The sequence below is a fragment of the Tursiops truncatus genome, chromosome 16 (assembly GCF_011762595.2).
Source record: "Tursiops truncatus isolate mTurTru1 chromosome 16, mTurTru1.mat.Y, whole genome shotgun sequence".
NCBI classification, from domain to species: domain Eukaryota; kingdom Metazoa; phylum Chordata; class Mammalia; order Artiodactyla; family Delphinidae; genus Tursiops; species Tursiops truncatus.
In genome coordinates this window covers 2,020,270-2,040,822 of record NC_047049.1, presented here as the reverse complement: position 1 = coordinate 2,040,822, position 20,553 = coordinate 2,020,270, and the positions used below count along the sequence as shown (strand labels likewise).

The 20,553-nt window shown below is 53.3% G+C and overlaps 1 long non-coding RNA gene across 1 annotated transcript in view; it reads left to right on the top strand.

Moving 5' to 3' along the window:
- The window catches only part of LOC141276725 (uncharacterized), a 406,019-nt gene that overhangs the window by 340,679 nt on the left and 44,787 nt on the right, over window positions 1-20,553 (top strand). The gene's annotated exons all lie outside the window — the stretch shown is intronic.

The window sequence follows — 20,553 nt, the reverse complement described above, 5'->3', positions numbered from 1 at the left end:
CGCAGGGCACGTGTTGCTTCCAAAGGGTAATGAAAAAGTAGCACACACCGAGTGAGCTCATGGCTTTTACCCGTTTCCCCAGAAGCCAATAGACATAAGGTCCCACAAAGCTTAGTGATTCGGCCTTCGTGGAACCATGTTTTCTAGCAGTTCTGCCCTTGCAGCAAATGGCTTTGTCGTGACCGTCAGCTCTTCCCTGGTGATATCGAGCATCCTTGAAAAGATACAGGAATGGACAGGCACACACCCGTGGTCCTTTAAAGTATTCCAGGCTGCCGCCTGGTCTCTGTACTCGGCTTGCTTTCCTGCTCCATTCGAACCATCCTTATGCCGTGGCTGGGCAAGAAATGTTTAGCGGGAAGGTTATAGTCATAACATCACGTTTTATTCCCTCTGCATAATTGCTTTGGCAAAGAAAACCAAGGCCCTTTCATTTTCTTACACCTAAATGCATTTTCTTAGCAGCTTATTTTCTTAGCATCTTAATAATTCTTGCAATGGCGCTAGCTCCTTCCTTGGTGATGGTAGAAACTGCAGCAGAGGGAACACGGGCAACGCCGTCCTTCTTTTTTTCTGTTTTGGCTGATATTACAGCGTCCGCAATCCTGAAAGGAGGAGAGCAAACGCTTTCCAGCTTGGGATCCATCAGAGCGATTGTAAACCTCAGTGGGGGGCTGGCTCACTGAGGCTTTGGGAGCCCACGTTGGGGGGAGGAAAGGACGCTGGGGATGGACGAGGGCCCTACATCCCCTAACTGGAGCCTCTGGGCGGCTTGTTCTCTGCTCGAGGCTCAGCGTGAGTTGGTGTGAATGAAAATAAGCCTTATTCAAGGGCAAAACCTCCCTAAGTTAGGGGCATGGCCCTCCAACAGCTCGCCCGGTGGCCTGATACCCCTCCCCCACCATGAGGGGGATGGGCCTGGGCTGCTCTGTGCTCAGATAGGGACACGTCTCTGCTGGTCAGACCCCTGCCCAGGACTCGGCCTGACACCCTCGCGGCCCCAGCCCTGTTCAGCCCTGCACAAGCTCTCGCTGATGACCCCTCCATCCTGGGGCCACCACCAACAGGCCAAACCCAGCCACTCTGGCTGAGGACTGCCTGGTAGGCTTGCCGCAGAGGGGCCATGGGGCACTGCCAGCCTCCACTCTCCAGAGCTCTCTGTGACGCCCCTCGTGTTCCCCAGCCTGCTGGCCCCTGGCACTGCAGACAGAGGCGAGACCTGCTTCTACCTGGGACCCACTGAGAACTTAGGGCTCTTCCAGGCGTGCCACCAGCCTCCAGACCTTCCAGAACAGTCCCTGCCCTGAGCAGCGGCACCTGCACAGTCCTTTCTGTCAGTCTGGGGCCTTCTCTTCCCGTGTCCAGTGCCTGGTCTCTCAAAGGGCTGACTCACGGTGGCTGAGGGATGCTCAAAGCAGGGGCTCCAGAAAGACTGGGAAAACACTGTGGAATAATTGGTTGTTTGATTTTTTGGGAAAAAATGGATCCAAACCTTCTCTGGGGGCAAGATCAGAGCCCCCATCTTAGAGTTTAGTGCGTCTTTAAATTGCATGTGGGGCAGGGGCCGAGGACTGTGAATACTCCCAGAGCTGGGCACTTCGCAAAGTAATCATCTGACCCTAAACTTACCGCAAGTGTGGATTTGCACATCTGCAGTTCTCTGCACTTCCTAAGGGAAACCGCTGACATCGTGGCCACCTAAGGCCATCTGGCCACCAGCCGGAGAGCGAGTTTATCAGTGAGTGCCCGGACACAAGGCACCTGCTCTTGACATGTACCTTGGAACGTCAAAGCCCGCCCAGGTCTCCAGGGCAGGAGATGAGCGGCTCTGGTGAGAGAGCCCAGAGCCAGGGCGGGATCTGGCCCCTGGCCCCTGGATGCCCCAGTAGCTACCATCCCAAGGGCATGAGTGGACACCCAGGCTCTGCCCAGAAGCACCTGCTCATCGTGGGATTTTCCTTCCTGGCTGTGACCTGGGAGGCTCCCCCCTCCCCAGATGTCCCTGTAATTAACGTGGCTGCACCCCACCGCATGGGCGGCGTCTGGAAGCCCTAGCTTCCCATGGCTGCTTAACAGAGCATTGCAAACCGAGGGGCTGAAAGCAACAGAAGGTTACTGTCTCATAGTTTCGGAGGCCAGGAGTCCTAAATCAATGTCTGCAGGGCTGTTCTCCCTCTGAGGCTCTAGGGGAGGGTCCTTCCTGCCTCTTCCAGCTCCTGTGATGGCCAGAATCCTGGACACTCCTTATCTCACAGCTGCACCCCTCCTATTCCTGCATCTGTGCCATGGCCTTTCCCTGTGTGTGTGTCTCTTCTTTTCTTACAAGCACACCAGCCATTGGCTTAAGGGGCCAGGCTAATCCAGTACGACCCCATCTTAACTAATTACATCTGCAAAGGCTCTATTTCCAAATGTCACCATCTGGGGGTTCGGTGGACGTGAAATGGGGGACACTAGTCATCTCAGTACACTGGGTGATGTCATCTAAAAATTTTCACTTGCCATCTGCCTCTACAAGGATCAAATCGTGAGCCGCTGCACCTGCTGACCTTCAGCACTCCCTGAAAGGAGCTCAGGGCGGAGATCAGGAATGAGGTGCTTTGTGCTCTGGGAGAAACTTGCAGCACAGGCCGTCAGATGGCTCAGCTATTTTCAGGAGCAGATTTTGTGAGCCCAATTCTTGCATCTCCTTGTATCTAGAGAGGCACTAAAATCCTTCCTGGTGACGTCTGCTCCTCGGGACGAGCGGAAACCTCTGCAAAAAGTATGTGCCTGATTGCGTGCACTTCCCCTTCACCAAAATCACATCTCTACTGACCTCCCCCCAACCTCTTGGGAGCAGTTCCGCAGAGCTCTCTGAAATGCTGTCTCCCGGGCTAGAGTCCTCATTTTGCCCCAGATAAAAGTTACTCGCAACTCTCACGTTGTACATTTTTTTTTAAGTCGACAGAGACAAGAGCAAGGCCAGAGGGTTTACTGGTAACTGGCTTTGACCTCCACTCGCCTACAGGAGGCTACATACATGGCTTTGTACTGATGTTCCCACACTGGTGGCCGTCCCCCAAGTTCTCATCAGCCTCTGGATTAATGGCGTGCATGGCTGGAAGCAGATAGGGCACATTCTGCTCCAACAGTAAAGCAGCTGTCACAGGATTTCTAACTCAGTGGGAACCACGTCCAAGCACGACCTGTCCTGCTACACGACTCACTGTAGGAATGGGGGACTCTGGTACTTTTCCATCCAACTCAGAAGTCGCAGCCCCGCTTTTATGGGGGCCCTGAGGGCTCCCTCCAGTGTGTGTCTGCTGGACAATTGTTCTGCTTGCCTGTCACATCAGAGCTGCGTCTCAGCATCAGCTGGCCACGGTCAGGGAGCAGAATCTGTACCCGGAATTCAGGGAAGGAACCAGGAATGCAGCAGCTTTGGCAGGACTGATTTGCACTGACTGGCATCTTCTTTTTCTGAACATTTTCCCTGAGTGGTAACATCTCATGCTCGGCTCAGTCAACTCAGAGCAAATTGATCTTGAGTCAGGAGCTGTGGAAGCTGGTTGCCCGAAGAAACGGTCGACCCTAAATCCTGTTCTGTGAGGTCGCTCTTGCCGCGCAGTTGGTGGGGGGGTCTCTCTAAGACATCAGCCTTGAGGGCGACAGGTGTCCCCAGCCTGCATGACACTGCAAAGGGCGATAAGGGCGGCTCTGTGCCAGCTGACTTGGGGCCAGGCCCGTGGGGCTCAGGGTTGTGTTTTCCTAGGAACCACCCCACGCTCGCTGTCTGGACAGAGCAGAAGCAGAGCTGGACCCAGACTCGGGGTCAGCCCTGGAAATGTCAGGTCAGAGCCCCAGTGGAATGTGGGGTGATGCCCAGGGCTAGTGAAGGGTCCACCGGGGGAGGAAGGAGGGCCCCGGTGGGCATGGGGAGAGGGGCAGGGATGGGCTGTGAGCGGTCCCGACGGCCAGCAGGTCTCCCTGTGCTGCCTCTGTGGGGCGCGTCCCGGACACAACATATGTGAGCAGAAAGCTGACACGCCCTGGGGCTCAGAGCCAGCACCGGGCGGGGACTTGGTTCCTTCTGGGGAGAAATTGCTCCAGAGTGGGGATGACAGGAACACATAGGGGTGTCTCCCTTCTGGACAGTATCCCGGCCACAGAACCTGCCACAATGGAGCCGTAAGGGACGCAGTTGGCCTTGCTAAGCCATCAGACCAGCCGGAGGAAGGGGAACTCTGAGAGCGACAGCGGATCCTCAGAGGGAGGTCCAGCAGCCAGGGTGAGACTGGTGTCACCCCCAGGGTGGCAGGATCTGCGTGGCAGGGTCTCTGCCTGGAGCAGGCCCTCAGTGTGACCGTCCAGGAAGACCGTCCAGGAGGCCCCTACATCCTGGGCCGCTGCGCCAAGCTTCGCAGGGAAGTGGGCAAGCGTGAGGACAGGCCAGCCTCCTCCTGGGGCCTCCATTCCTGGGGCTGGTGCACAGGCAGACACAGAAACGCAGCTTCTCTCTAAGCGAACTTTACAGACAATGGCAGCAGACTCACTGGAGAGTGCAATGCAGATCCCCAGGCCTGCCCGGCCCCAAACGTCTCGGAGGGCCTCTGAGAGCCCCTGGCGACGGGCGCGGGGCTGGGCTGGTAGTCACGCCGGCTCTTGCGCTCAGGGCGCATCTCTGGTGGGTCCTGCTGCAGAGCAGCTCTCTGCGGCACGGCTGCTACCGATGCTGTGGTGGGTGGTGGGCTTCCCGTGGGCTGAGGCGGTTTGGCCCAGCGTGATCCAGCACCCGGAGCCGCGCCCGTCGTGCGGGTAGGATTCAGCGAACATTTGCTGAAGGTGTGAGTGAGCCTTTAGGAACGCGCCGCATTTATACTTTTCATTTTGGGAGGAGGGTTGATTCTGCTTTGAAACCTTTGACAGATAAACCATTAGCCGCATAACTCCCTCCCAAGGCAGCCCTTCCCCGACGGCGTGTTCCACGTGGTGTCGTTAGTCCCCCCGCCCCAGGCTCCGGCCATCGCTGGGAACTTGGACCCTCACTCCTTCTCCTCCGAAGTCTCCATAACTTGACAATGTCAGACATGGCCCCGTGCGAGCAAAGCGGTGCTTGTTGGCGGGGTGTGTGGATTCTAGAGCAGAAACAGAAACCCACTCCCCCAGAGGGCGGACACAAAGACCAGCATGTCACGTACCGTAGCGGCTGGCAGGTGCTTTCCCAGCAACTAGATTTCTTCAAGGGTCTACAAGGTCATGACATCACCGACATTAAAAGAAAGGTCACCAGGGTTGCCTGAGAGGCACTGGGGCCAGGCGTGCGGGAAGCAGAGGGTCCCCCGATTAGCTGAGGGGACTCGAGGAAGGGTAGCGAAGAGATACTGTGAAAAGGGAGGCTAGAGAAAGGGTGGGATTCTGGCGCTTGGACAGCGTGGCTGCACCGCCCGAGCTGGGCTGGGAGCTGGAGGGGAGCGTGAGATGTCGCGGTGGGGGGGTGATGCGGCCAGCTGGAGGAGGAAGCGGGGTGGCAGCACCCTGAACCCCTCTCATCCCCGTCTCACACCCCCTGATGCCCTCGCCCCTTTGGCGGAATCCAGCTGGGGGTCAGAGGGCATCTGCAGGGCACAGGGCAGAGTGGATTGAGTGGGTAAAGGAAAGCAAACCTCACGAGTATTTAGTTTCACCATCTTGTTTGTGCCACTCTTTTAGAAGACCCTGTCATTCTCTGAGTGTGTAAAAACCCGTCCAGATGATCTTTCTAGAATAGACTCAGAAACGTCTATTTCTCCTACTCAAACCTGTTCTTTTTGAGATTCAGTATCTTCATCCCAGGAGGCGTCGATTCCTTTCAAAGCCACAGAAGCAGGGCTCGGGGACCTCGGGCCATCCATTAGTGGGCCTACAGAGGGTTTTTTTTTTTCCCAGACAATAAGTTGCACATTAAACTTCTATGATGAGATATCTTCAAGTGCAGCCCAGCTCACTTTGGACACAGCAGTGTTCTGGCCTCGGCTTCATCCCATTTCATATCGCTACACAATTGTAGGCTGATTGCAGATCGCTGGTACTGTTAATGCCAAATTCCAGCCATCAGTAGAAAAAAGACTCACCTGTCAGCTTTCTCTTGCCTGGAGGTAGAGAGACAGCAAGAAAGAGAGCGAGGGGGTGAGGGCCACCAACCTCTGTCCCCAGGTGCTGCCGAATGCAGTCCCAGGTCCTCTTGCAAACTGAAAATCTCTGTGCCCAGTGACTCTAGGTTTCAAGCATTCAAAGTGGCTTTTCCCAGCAGGAATATAAGACGCAGCAGCCTGATGTGTTTATCCTCCACGGGGGGCTCGAGCTGAGCTTACTGAGGAATCGGGACATTCAAGGAACCCACCTTCTTTAGCCTGGAACGTCCTACACCGATCTGGTGACGGGTGGGCAGCTGCACCGGGTGTGGGGACGTCCGTGAGTGAGCACCCTGGCGAGGGGTTGATGGCTCTTCTCGTATTCACTGTCCGTATCCCGAACTTCACATTAGAGATGCAGACCGGACTGAGGACTTCTGAGGTCCTTGGGAATCCCAGCACCTGTGGAGGTGGGTGTCGCTTGTAATCAGAGTCTCTGCACAGCTGTGGTTTTCTTCATAGAAAGAAGGTATTGCTATTTCCAACCCCGAACCAAGTCTTGCATCTTTTCAGTGTCCAACAGAAGGATGGTGGGTGTCTGTAAGATGTTATCTTTGGTGGACGTATCTAGATAGCTCTTTCCCCCGAGTCTGCAGTCAAGGACAGTGTATCGAGGATGGTGTACCAGTTTTCTCAGGCCACCATGACAAAGTACCACAACCTGGATTAGTTCTTTCACAGCTCCAGAGGCCAGAAGTTCAAAACTCAAGGTGTCGCAGGCTAGTTCCTCCTGGGGCTCAGAGGGAGACTGTTCCAGGCTTCTCGCCCAGCTTCTGGTGGCTTCCGGTAATCCTTGATGACCGCTGGCCGGTAGATACAGCCCTCCGGTCGCCACCTCCATCATCGCGTGGCCTCCGTCTGTGTCCAGAGTTTCCTCTTCGTACGGGAGGCCAGTCATTCTACTGGGACCGCCCGAAGCCCACGTGACCGCACCTTGGGACCTCACTTAACACATCTGCAGAGACCCTGTTTCCAAATAAGGGCACATTCACAGGCACAGGAGATTAGGACTCAAACACATCTTTTGGGGGGACATAATTCAACCCAGTGCAATGGTTTGGGCTCAGAGCCTGGACCCTGAGATAGGATCAAGCTAGTGAACTGTTAAATGTCTGGTTATTAAGTGTGATTCTGGCCTTGGGTGTGAGAACACCAGGCCAGGAATGGTTCCTTTTTGGCCTCAGGTGGGCCTCAGAACCCCTGGGAAGAGGGTGTGAGCATCTATTGTCGAATCCAGGGATACAGTTGTTATGAGATGCCATCGCCCTGGGCACCGTCCATCCTAGAAATATACACAGGCAAAGGTCACCGTCGTGGGAGATTTAACATTGATGGGACCCTTTTTGCAAGCACCCGCCCACATTTCCTTTAGTTCTGTTTGCCCCCTTGAGTACAGAACACAGGGAGAATGTGTATTTGTCAGAGAAGGCTGGACTTGTCAGCGCTCTCCAGAGAAACAGAACCAGTGGCATGTACAGAGTAGGAGGTGTTTTAAAGGAATGGCTCGTGTGATGTTGGGGGTAGGCGCGTCTGAAACCTGCAGGGCAGGCTGGAGACTCAGGCAGGCTGTGATGCTGCGCTTTTGAGGCAGATTTTTTCTTCTTCAGGAAACCTCAGTTTTTGTTGTTAAGGCTGCATGGATGTGGTGAAGCCCGCCTACGTTCTCAGGGGTCATCACCTTTCCTTAAAGTCGAATGATTATCAGTGTTAACCGCCTACAAAATCCCTGCACGAATCCCTTAGATTCGTGTTTGGTGACATAATCAGGCACCATAGTTACAGACACGTAAAGCTGCTTATCGCAAGGGTGGCCTGGTGTTAACTATGCCGAGTCCTTGCTTCTTTGTTTCAGGCCTGGTGACCTGGCCTGGGCCACTCTTTCCGAAAAAGGTTTTCTCATCAGTGGAATGGGAGTATCACAGCAATCCCTAAATAGGCTCTTGTGTGTAAAGATGAGCACCACGGGGTCTGCAACGTTCACCCTAAGGAACGTTGCAAAGGAGACAGGGGCTAACTGACGCTACGGTCCAGCCCGACGTGTCCTCAAGTACCACGGGGTTTGCAACGTTCACCCTAAGGAACGTTGCAAAGGAGACAGGGGCTGACGCTGCGGTCCAGCCCGACGTGTCCTCAAGTACCACAGGGTTTGCAACGTTCACCCTAAGGAACGTTGCAAAGGAGACAGGGGCTAACTGACGCTGCGGTCCAGCCCGACGTGTCCTCAAGTGCCACGGGGTTTGCAACATTCACCCTAAGGAACATTGCAAAGGAGACAGGGGCTGACGCTGCGGTCCAGCCTGACGTGTCCTCAAGTACCACAGGGTTTGCAACATTCACCCTAAGGAACATTGCAAAGGAGACAGGGGCTGACGCTGCGGTCCAGCCTGACGTGTCCTCAGGGCAGCAAGGACGGAGACTGCCCACTGCCCGCCTGCATGAGGCTCCCGGGGGAGGGGGCTCTCGGCAGCCTGTCTCTGCCCGTAAGGAAAAGACCAGGGGCCCTGGGCCCACGTGGACCTGAACCAATGCATGGTGGTGGGGTGACTGGAGATGAGGGTGCATTCTGTGCTACTTTTGACGTGGGGTGGGGTGGGACAGAGAAGAAAGACCACCATGGCCCAAGAGCCTGATCAGTGACCAGGTGAGCAGAAAGGTGGCGCAGGGCAATCTGGGTGGGTCCTGCCCACGTGAGACGCCTTCCCCAGAGACCCCTAGTTCCTCCCGAGCCCCGCCCACTTGCCGCCTGGTGTTCACACCCAGCCCCAGACCCGACCATCCTCTGTGGTCTGAACACCTGCTGCCTCCTCCTACCTGACCCCCCCGCCCGCCCATCCTCCATGCTGCCCCGCGACTCCCGTGGACTTGCTCGTTGGGCCACCTGCCACCAGCTTGGAGTCCTGCAGTGGCTTCCACTGCCCTGAAGGTGGAGGGAAGCCCCCCAACCCCTGCGCCCCCCTGCCCACCTCGCTTACCATGGGACAGCCCCTTTGACACGGGCTGGTCACTTCCTGTCCAGTGTGCCCACTCCCTTCCCGCTCAGCCCTTCCCTGCAGTTAGAGGACCTCTCCTGTCGTGGACTGGCTAGGACACCATCCCCTCCTCTCCGTGGCCCCCTGCGGGCAGGGGCACGTATCCCCGATCCCCGGTGCCTAGGGCAACAGGGACCTCGGCACTGAAGCCGGGGAGGAGAGAGTGGGGACAGACACGTCTGCTGGAGAACTTTGATCCAAGCAGAGCAGTGACTCACGATGAAAGATCACTAGTCACGGCAGAAGCAGCAGGACAGCAGCTTCCCTCCCCCTTGCCTCCCTCCCCAGGAGCCTGGCCGCCATCCCCCGCCCAGGCTCCATCCTCCACCAGCCCCTCCTGCAGCCGCAGCTCACCTAGTTTCTGCTAACTGCTCCCTCCTTGGCCGTCTTGATCTCGCTCTCCTGCCTTCAAATGTTTGCAGGTCTGAGTGGGGATAAAAGGACATTCCTTTAGTGGGATTGCTGGGTCGTATGGTAGTTCTATTTGTAGTTTTTTAAGGACCCTCCATACTGTTCTCCATAGTGGCTGTATCAATTTACATTCCCACCAACAGTGCAAGAGGGTTCCCTTTTCTCCACGCCCTCTCCAGCATTTGTTGTTTGTAGATTTTCTGATGATGGCCATTCTGACCGGTGTGAGGTGATACCTCACTGTAGTTTTGACTTGCATTTCTCTAATGATTAGTGATGTTGAGCATCCTTTCATGTGTTTGTTGGCAGTCTGTATGTCTTCTTTGGAGAAACGTCTATTTAGGTCTTCTGCACATGTTTGGATTTGGGTTGTTTGTTTTTTTGATACTGAGCTGCATGAGCTGCTTGTATGTTTTGGAGCATATACCCTGGGAAAACCATAACTCAAAAAGAGTCACGTACCACAATGTTCACTGCAGCTCTATTTACAATAGCCAGGACATGGAAGCAACCTAAGTGTCCATCAACAGATGAATGGATAAAGAAGATGTGGCACATACATACAATGGAATATTACTCAGCCACAAAAAGGAACGAAACTGAGTTATTTGTAGTGAGGTGGATGGACCTAGAGACTGTCATACAGAGTGAAGTAAGTCAGAAAGAGAAAAACAAATACCGTATGCTAACACATAGATATGGAATCAAAAAAAAAAAAAGAAAGAAAAAAAAGTGGTCAGAAGAACCTAGGGGCAAGACGGGAATAAAGATGCAGACCTACTAGAGAATGGACTTGAGGATACGGGGAGGGGGAAGGGTAAGCTGGGACGAAGTGAGAGAGTGGCACTGACATATATACACTACCAAACGTAAACTAGATAGCTAGTGGGAAGCAGCCGCATAGCACAGGGAGATCAGCTCGGTGCTTTGTGACCACCTACAGGGGTGGGATAGGGAGGGTGGGAGGGAGGGAGACACAAGAGGGAAGAGATATGGGGATATATGTATACGTATAGCTGATTCACTTTGTTATAAAGCAGAAACTAACACACCATTGTAAAGCAATAATACTCCAATAAAGATGTTAAAAAAAAAAAAAAGGACATTCCTTGGCCCAAGAAGATGCCTCTCTTCCTGGGGATTTGATCCCTGCCTGAAGCCTGCCTTCGGGAGGGATGTGGGTACAGGAGGGGACGCCAGTCAGGCAGCAAAGTCTCCCTGGACAATCCCGGCGGGGCCACCATCAAAGCGACTGCACCGCTGGAGCCAGGAGGAGGCGGGCAGCCACCTGTGGCTCACCCGTGCTCATCCCTCCCTCCAAAGGCTCTTGGTTCCTCGGCCTCATTCCGCCCCTAACAAATGCACGAGAAGCCATTCATTCTCCAAAACCCAGTTTACAAATGTTCCCCGACTTTTCCCATTAGATTTCAAAGCCTTCTCTGTCAGCCTCCGAAGAAAGGATCATTTCTTATTAATTATCAGGGGACAGGAGGAAAGGACAGGTGAGCCTGGAGTTCTTTAAAGAGCGAAAAGGCTGAACTGAAAAGCAAAAGGCTGTGTATTTTCTGCCCAGCCTTCGTCTCAGTTTGCAGAATGAGAAATAATGAAATCAGTTTCATCTAGATTAGCTGAGGCACATGCTCGGCGGTGTCTCAATTCATTCCGGGTTCAGAGAGAGCAGGGGTTTCGCTGTGTTCCTATTCTCTGGCGTACAGATTCTCCTCTGCGAGAATATGCCGTGATCTTCCTAAGATTCCAACAAACCACTGAATCTCTCACGACGCACAAGTCTTGTCCTGTTTCCTGTGCCACGATCTGAACACGACAATTACACACAGAAATGCAATCCCGGAGTTGGTTTCTAAATTCACGTTTTGGTTCTCAAGCATCCAACTAATTTTATTCTAATTCTGTGGATGGATGGAGTTTTGCTGAGCTGCCAGCCTCAGCAGTTCTGTTCATCCTGACTTTGACTCCTGTTTATATCTCTGGCTCCGGGGGGCATTGGCAGGGAAGAGAGATTTGCAAAAACAAGCCCCTGCCTATTCAGAAAAGGATGTTGGGCTAATTTCACAGGTACAAGTGCGGAAGGCAGGAGCTGCAGTTCTGCGGAAAATGTGCCTTATTTGTAATCCCTCCATGTCACTCTGAGGTCAAAGAGCATTGGTTCACCGTTGGGCCCAAGGTCCAAGGAACCCACGTCTCCTCCAGAGACAGCCAGGGCCACCACCCTCCCGCGGTGACTCTCAGGTCTGGGGTCCATCAGGTTGTGCCTACATTTTTGTTTCCTCCCTTAGGAAATCCCAGGTCTTGCTTCATTGATAGGAGTCCAAAGTGGGTCACCCACTCCATTTCTTTGTGCTATGTTTCGAGATGAAAGGGAGAGGTGAAGTTTGGTTATAGTTTCAGGCCATCTGGGGGGTCCTGAGCTTCACAGTAGGCCGCCTCAGGCCACCTCATTTGAGCACTGGAGGCCCCTCTATTGTCAGGATATTTACTTAGTTGCAGATTCTCCCATGCTGGGCTCATGGCTGGTGTGGGTTTCTTTGTGTTTCCTCAGAAAGGCATGTTCACATCCTAACCCCTGATACCTGTCAACGTGACCTTGTTTTACAATAGGCTTTTTGCAGATCAGAGTTGTTATCAAGTTAAAATGAGGTCCCCCTGGAGTAGGATGGGCTCTAATCCAGTGGCTGGTGAACTTATAAGGAGAGAGATTAGAAACCAGACACCCAGACAAGAAGGCCAAGTGAAGACGGATGTGGAGGCTGGGGTGATGCAGCCACAAGCCAGGGATGCCAGGAGCCGCCAGGAGTGGGAAGATCAAGAAAGGCTCGTCCTCCAACACCTGCCAAGAGAGAATGGACCTACAGACTCATGGATTTCAGACTTCCAGCCTCCGGAACTGTGAGAGGTTGAGTTTCTGTGGTTTTAGGCTGCCCAGCTTGCGGCGCTTGTCACAGCAGTGCCGAGGCACTGGTGAGACTGTCCAGCCCTGTTTCCACCTGACAGGGATGGATTCTAACAGCCTAAATCCTCTGATCGGCCACTATGCTCTTCCAACGTCAGGGCCTTGGGCAGGAACCGGGAGGAAGCCCCTCCCTCCTACCAGGGGTCCAGTGTGGGACTGGTCCACACGTTGCCCTCAGAAAGCCCACCCGGGAAAGTGGATGAACACGGAGCCACGGGGGTTTTCCAGCTTCCTCATGGCAACACCCACCCAAAGCCTGCCGCGGGGGCGGGGCCTGGCAGTGTGTTTACAGTCATATACTGGGTACAAGTTGCCAAATACACTTAAGCTGCAGTCTCTTGGTTCTGCTCTTTCTTTCCACTTGCACCTCCCGTGGGTGCTGCAAGCCCCTCTGGTGGAAGGCTGTGCAAGGGCTACAGGTGTGTCTGGGGTGTAGCTCGTGGAGGGTGCGTTGGGGGTGCCCTGAGTGTCTGTGTAGCGGGCCTACACTCGTGGAGTTCAGAGCCACTTCCAGATGGATCCAGTTCCTGCTGGAAGCTTCCAGGAGCTGGTAAGGAGCAGAGCCTGATTCACTGCAAGGTTGACAGCCATGCTCGGAGACTTCACACTGCCCTGGATGGCCTGTCTTCTGCCCGGCCAGCCCTCACCAGGCCTTAGACATTTTAGCCAAGAGACCAGTAGTTTATGGCCAGTGGTGACACCATCAGCCTTCCCTGCCCCCATTGTCCCCCCGTTTGCTGATCTAGCTCCCGACGGACGCCTGAATTTGCTCCTGAGGTTATTTCAGCCCATCTACAGAGGTGTGTCATCACCTCCCGGTGATTTGTCCTAAAATGTTGGTGCCCAGCAGCAACTGCACGTCCACACGCTAAAGGGCCGTCAGCTAGAGTCTTCTCTTGCTACCCTAGAGAACTCAACATAATCAGAAACCGTATAGTTCCAACCTGAAAGAAACTCAATAGACACTTTTTCAGGTTTGACCACCACCTTAAAAAATGGCATGACATTACCAACATTGAGATACAAAGAAAGATATCTTTCCACACATCAGTAATAATAATGTAAACATTTCACTGAGCTGTGCTGGAATGAAGACCAGCTTCTCCCTAGAAAACGGTCCCACAAAATTGCCATTTGAAGAAGCAATCAGAGAACGTGTCGCCAGGAAAAGCAGGTTATGGGGGCTGTTAATTAATTCAGAAAGTTATGCTTTTTCCTGGATTTTGTGATGTTGGCGGCCTTCCCAGCACTTGGAAATTTAAAACGTGTTGTGATTTCTTTTTCTTCATATTTACTTTACTGCCCTGTTTTGTATTTATTTCTTAGAGACACCTCTCAGCTTCAGGCCCCAAGCCCCCTGCATTTCCCCAGCCAGTTTATCCGGGGTGCGCGAACGCCCTGTGTGCTCCCTGTCTGGGTGGCCCATCACCTGCAGGTCAGGGCTCGCCCTTCTCGGGTTGAACTGAGCCAGGATTTCGTGCTCCCTCAAATCTCACTGGGCCCCATCCCTCAGCCCCTCTTCCTGTGCTCTCAGACTGGAGGAAGTGTGGAGGGCTCTGGGGAGGGCTGGGACCTGCCCCTCACCCATGTGTCCACTACCACCCCCCCAGCAAAGGCCGGCACTTGGCCAGCTCAGGTCATCTGGTCAACCATCTCGACCCCCGCCGCCCCCTCTGCTGGCACCTGGGAGTGTCTGGTCCTCAGCCAGGCATGGAAGACCGCCCCAGGGTTCAGGACCTCCTCCGCCTTGTGACCTCCCACTCTGAGACCTTTGTCTCTTTCTGGATCAGCTCCACACTCGCGGCCACCCCTGCATGATGCGAGGACCCACTGGACCTCAGGGGTGCCGCCTGCCGACACTTCGTGCTCAGACCAAGCCTCCGAGCTTTCGACCCCCAGGTACTGCCGCTCTGTGCTGGGAGCCTGGGGTCCCTCCAGGCCCTTAGCAGAGAGTGTGGCAGCAGAAAGCCTGTGGGAGCGGCATCCGGGGCTGGGCAGACCCGAGTTCGGACTTAGATTTTACCATCGACTGTGGGAAACGACCAGATTCCTGGACCTGTTAAATCTCTCTCTCCCTTAAAAATGGAGATAAAAATACTTCCGCACAGAATGTTGTGAGGACACGTGAGGCGACAGTGCAAAGCGCAAGGCCCAGGGCCTGCTGTGCACGGCTGAGCCTGTTAACACTGGTGCGTGTGTGCTCATTGTTTCTTGATAAACTGAAGTTTTGAAACAGTCAAGTTGCACCACCTTTATTGTTCCCTCACTTTGCCCTGAATTCCTGGGAAGCCCTGCCCGTCCTCCCAGCCCACTCCCCGAGTGCCAGAAACAGGTGGGCACGTTCACGGTGATAGGAAGAGGCGATCTGAGGTCGTCACTGGTTGGAGGCAAGGAAACTGGGGTGATGAGGACGAGTTCTTGTAGGAAACAGGATTTGGGCTGAGACCCGTGCTGCGAAGCCGGGGAGCCCCGAAGGCACACATGGAGCGGCCTTGGAGAGGTCAGACGATTGTCAAGACACCTGCAGAACGTCCACTGTCCAGCCTTCACTGTCCTTCAGTTGCATTTGCTGGGTCTTGGCATTTTGCCCTCTGTTTGCCAACAGACCCATGTACCCTCCACAGCCGGGTGGGAAGTAGGGCGATGGACTCTGACTTCACCGAACTGCCCTGGGTGGGTGGGCAGGTGGTGGTGGGCTTTGCTCGTCTTTAGAATAATAGCCCTGTGACCTGGTCTCCACCTCTGGCTGTGAAACAAGGTCGCTACCCAGTGATGGAAAAGGGGCAGTTTTCCTCGATACGGCAGCAAAGACCATTAAGAACGGGTTCCTTTCATTCTTCACATGTTAATTGAATTTTCAGTTGATCCTTAATAGGAAAAAAAAGGAAAAGCAATCTATAGTTGTACCCTGAATAAGATTTCATATTATTTTGCCTTGAGACTGCAGCCTCCTACAGAAGATGAATCACTGGGCACCTTGCAAACAGCTGAGACTCTGGCTTTGAAAGGATCCCTCCAGGCGTGGATGGGCCAGCCTGGGGGATGGGCCGGTTCTGGGGACTCGGGGCTATTGTATCCAAGGCCGCTGAGAGCAGCTCTCAGGTGTGGGACCTGCAAATAGGTGAGCCTTCCCCTACCTCATATTTAAATAAGGATTAAAAGCTTAATGTTTGCCAGTACACCCCCAAACCTTGTGGTGGAAATGCTGTACATGCAGTAAATCTATGTTCACGTCACTCTGTCCCTACACAGAGTTGTTTAATTGGTTTATAGAACCGTCTCCATTTTTAAATGTTTTGAAGTATTTGTAGTTGAAATGTTCCAGTATTCAAAATGCATACATGTGATCAAGCAAAAGTCCTGTCTCTAAAGGAGGGTGTTGGTGACCTGAAGGCTGAGCTTGGAAGCTCCCACCTTCAAGAACCCCTCCCTTCCCTGTACACACACACTTTCTGTGGCCACTTTTCCTTAGCACCTTAAGGACCTCTGTAAAGAATGGTGTTTAACAGTACAAAATTTCCCAGAATTAAAAAAGAATATTGAAATATAGTTGATTTACAATAGTGTGTTAATTTCTGCTGTACAGCAAAGTGACTCAGTTATACATATATATCTTCTCTTTCATATTCTTTTCCATGATGGTTTATCACAGGATATTGAATAAAGTTCCCTGTGCTCTGCAGTAGGACCTTGTTGCTTATCCAGTCTCTATATAATAGTTTGCACCTGCTAATCCCAAACTCCCAATCCATCCCTCCCCCACCCGCCTCCCCCTTGGCAACCACAAGTCAGTTCTCTATGTCTGTGAGTCTGTTTCTGTTTCATAGATAAGTTCCTTTGTGCCATATTTTAGATTCCACATATAAGTGATATCACATGATATTTGTCTTTCGCTGTCTGACTGACTTCACTCAGTGTGACAATCTCTAGGTCCATCCCTGTTGCTGCGAGTGGCATTATTTTGTTCTTTTTTATGGCTAATAGTCCATTGTGTACACGTACCACATCTTCTTTAACCAGTGTTCCGTCGATGGACATTTAGGTTGCCTCCACGTCAAAATTTCCCAGAATTAACCGTCAAAACAACCAGTGTAATGAGTAATCAAACATGGGCTGAGCCCAGGGCTGTGCTGGACCCACAGCACGGTCCCTAATTCCAGGCAGCGGCCCCTGACAGCCGGGTGTCTGTGCTGGGCGCCCTGGGGGCTGAGGGAGGGTGGGCACCCTGCCCACAGCGAATGGGGGACCCTGGGCTGCCCGGCGGATGGGGTCCTGCCACGAGGTGAGCCCTGATCCGCGACTAGATTGTCTGCCCTGCGACTTGGGGGCAGAGTGGATCCTCTCAGACCTGTTTCTACCGGGCAGGATGATACCTGACCCAGGAGCTTCTGCTCCCATGGCCATCACAAGTGCAGAGATCTTCTTCTCCATCTTGATGTCTAGGATATTTTCAAAACTGTTTATGTTAAATATTAATAACAGCCTCACTAGGGTTTTGCCTCGTGCTGTAGCTGCAATTCCGCTGCTAGTTAGGCTAATTAATGTACTACACTTCGGTCCTTAAACCGAGAACTGTGCTTACATGATTCTCCTGAGTCTGATACGAATGTCTTTATAGATGGAAACGCTTCTCCCATGGAAGTGGAGGTCAGAAGGCAGCGGCAAATCGGTTTTGCAGGTGGTAGCTCACCTCTCACGCCCCACAGCTTACAGTCTAGGTCCTGCTCCGGCAGCAGAGAAGCTGGGGCCCTTTGGGCCCACAGGCGTGTCCCATCTTGCCGAGCAATGTCGGGGCGCCCGCTCTAATCACGGAAGCCTTTTCTAAGTTACCCCCTTTCTGGCCACGGCCCTGATGTTTATCCCAGAGTCGTGGGCTTCCCTGCTCACCCGTGGAATTATTCAGACAAGCCCATCACATGCTCCTCAGGGACCGAGGGGCACCCACCCTCCTGTTAGGTTGGAGCCTCTTCCAAGGCCCCCGGCTGTGAGAGGCAGCCCCAAGCATCCCTGCTCTGACAGGTGGTTCCTCCTCCCTGGGCTCGTGACAAATAAATGAATTAATGGCTGTCCATCTCCTCAGGTGTCACGCTTTCAGCTGTCCCCATAACCCCGGGCCAGCAATCCCTCCCTCCCTCCCTCGCCCGCAGGGGAGGAGGAAGCCATCAGAGACAACCCCGGCTGCTTCTGGCCGAGGGAAGTCAGACCCCAAGCTCAGGGGCCACGTGATGAAAATGCCCTTCGAAGGGGACCTTCAGCCCTGTCCAGTGCAGGTCAGCTGAGTGACATCCTTTCCCAGTCCTTGTCCAAACTAAGTACAACCCCTTGAGTTTCCACTTGGAAAAAAAGATCCCGGTTCCTCTGGGGTCCTTTTCCTTTGTGATGAGCACGCATCTCAGGGGGGAGCACCGTGCTCGTCTGCCTGCTTGGCCACGTCCCGTCACAGTCCGTAGAGCGGAATCTCTTAGCGTGAATCCTATGCATTATTCCTTTACGTTCCCTTCCATGCTTTGCTCCTAAACTCGTCCTGTTGCCCATCTTCTTGGTCCTTCTCTTAACCAGGGACTTGCTTTCAGACTCAGAGGATGGCAGGCAGAAGCTCCCACCTGAGCGAGCACCGGGAGCCTGCACGTGCGGGGTCACAGCTCTGGCACGAACTCCCAGCATCCTCACCGCTCCACCGGGTCCTTGGCGCTCACCGCCAGCCACTGACCCACTGTCCCTGCAGCTCAGGAGCAGGTGTGGCTCCGTGGCCCTCAGGCTGTCTCCCTTGGTGTGTGGGACATCCTCTCTACAAGGTGGGGTTTAGTTCGGTTGATGCCATTGCCCCTCGCGCTCTGTGATGGTCCCATGGCGGGAGGCTGGGCTCCTCCCGGGAGGAGGGGTCTCTGGACCCCGAGCAGATGCTCCTCTGTGGGCTCCGCCGCTGCCTTTGGGTCACCTGAGCGTTCTGTTTGTGCTTCTCCCAGGAGGGTTTGCTTGTAGAATCCCTCATGTGGCAGATTTTATTTTTGAAATTTGGTTGCAGCAATGTCTCCCATCACATTTGCTCTTCTGTTCTGTGGCTTTGCCAGGCCCCCGACCAGGAGCGGCGTCTGGTGCCCCCGAGTCTCCCCTGGAATCTGGGTGGGTTGACCCACTTGCTTTGCACCAATAGAGCAGGGCGTCGGTTACCAGGAAAGAAATACGGCATCTCAGGCAACCAGGCTGTGAAAAGTGCAAGCCACATGAGAGGTTCTGCTCTAATGATGAGACTCCACGTGGGGAGAGACAGAGACAGACAGAGAGACAGAGAGGGACAGAGACGGGCACACACACATCAAGGGGCACCACTCAGGCCCCAGCAGACACCCCTTGAAGCAGAGAAAACACACCCAGCCAAGCCTACCCCGTATTCTTGACTCACAAAACTGTTCAAAAATGCAAGTGTTGTTTTAGATCCCTATTTTAAGACGGCTTCTCATGCAGCAATAAATAATTAAAATACATATACTCACAATAGCCACAGATATTTGAAGTTGGAAAATAATTATCAGCATTTCCGCTGCCTTATCCGTTTATCCGGGGGAGTATTGTTCACATTCTCAGTAGTAACTGTTTCAGAAAGGAACACTGCAGAGACAGACGTTTGGTTCCTTAGAGGGAAATAACGATATGATAAAGGATACAAGACGCTGCCTGTCAGGACCATCACTCTTGGAGCTGAGAAACCATCAGAGGTCATCCAGGTTGTCCAGTTGGGTCTTGTGGGCCCCCGAGTCCACCAGAGATGCGTCAGCGACCCTCTCCCCCAACCCTGGCACCGACCCTGACTGCCGTGGGGCGGTGTCCCACCTCCACTCCTCTCTTCTGCTAGGGTCCTTGACAGGTTTTAGGTGTAAGCGTTTCTTCTATATCCAGTTTTGAAAACCACTAACCTCGTTGCCCACATTTCATGGTTAAGCCCTTTGTATTCCCGATGGGGAAAAAGACTCACCATAGTGTGAAAACTTCAACGGGACAGTATAATTCAGAGCGTGGAGTCCTGGCCAAAATCCCACGCCCTTTCTCCATGTCACGTGGCTCTTCCTTGTGACCACTGTGACCACTGACAGATGTGCACGCCCCTGGGAACCTGAGGCCAGGCTCTCACATAGCCAGGTGCTCCCGTCCAGCATCATGGGACTTACCTCACCTTGCCTCGTGGAAACTGTCCGAGCACAAGGGTAAAGCAACGTTCAGAGGTGGCCATGGCTGCATATCCAGAGCTGCCCTTGCTTAGCTAATTTGAACTAACATGCTTCACTCTAAGAGCACCTGGCTAAGACTGACCTGTGTCGATGTTCCTTTAAAGGAGACACTGACCATCAGCAGGGCTGTACCTTCAGGAACTGGGGAGGTTCACTACTGTGTATGTAGGAAGATGCTGTGTGGACATAAGCTTTTGATTGGTGAGCCGTTAGGAATCCCCTCTGTGCTTCAGGAATGCTGAGAAAGGGGTCTCCAAATGGAGCAATAACCTTCATCTGAGACAGGACCTGACAACACCTGCAAATTTATTCTCGGATGCCTGCCCATGGTCCCCGAACCAAAGCCCCTTAGCCGTTCTTTCTTTGGAGACCAGGGAAAAGCCACTGTGTGGTCCCTTTCAGACCCCACGACCCAGACCCTCATCACAGTGTTGGCAGCTAAGATGAGCCCGTATCTGAGTTCTGCCTGCTAGATGCCTAAAGGGAGGGTCCTGGGACTCACGTGCAACTTGTCAAAGGAAAGTAGGTTTCTGAAAAGAAAAGCTGACCATGAAGACAAGCTAGAACGTGCGGAGAAACTTACACATTAAATGAAAATGGGTGGGAATACGCAATAATTCCACTTCTAGAGGTTGAGTTCCACATTATGGTAATACGTGATCCCTTCCGAAAACGAAACATGGGAAACACTTCACGGTAGCTTAGCCGATCTACAGATCAAGTAAAAGTATAGAGTCATGCTTTCCTTCTTCAGCACTTCCTTG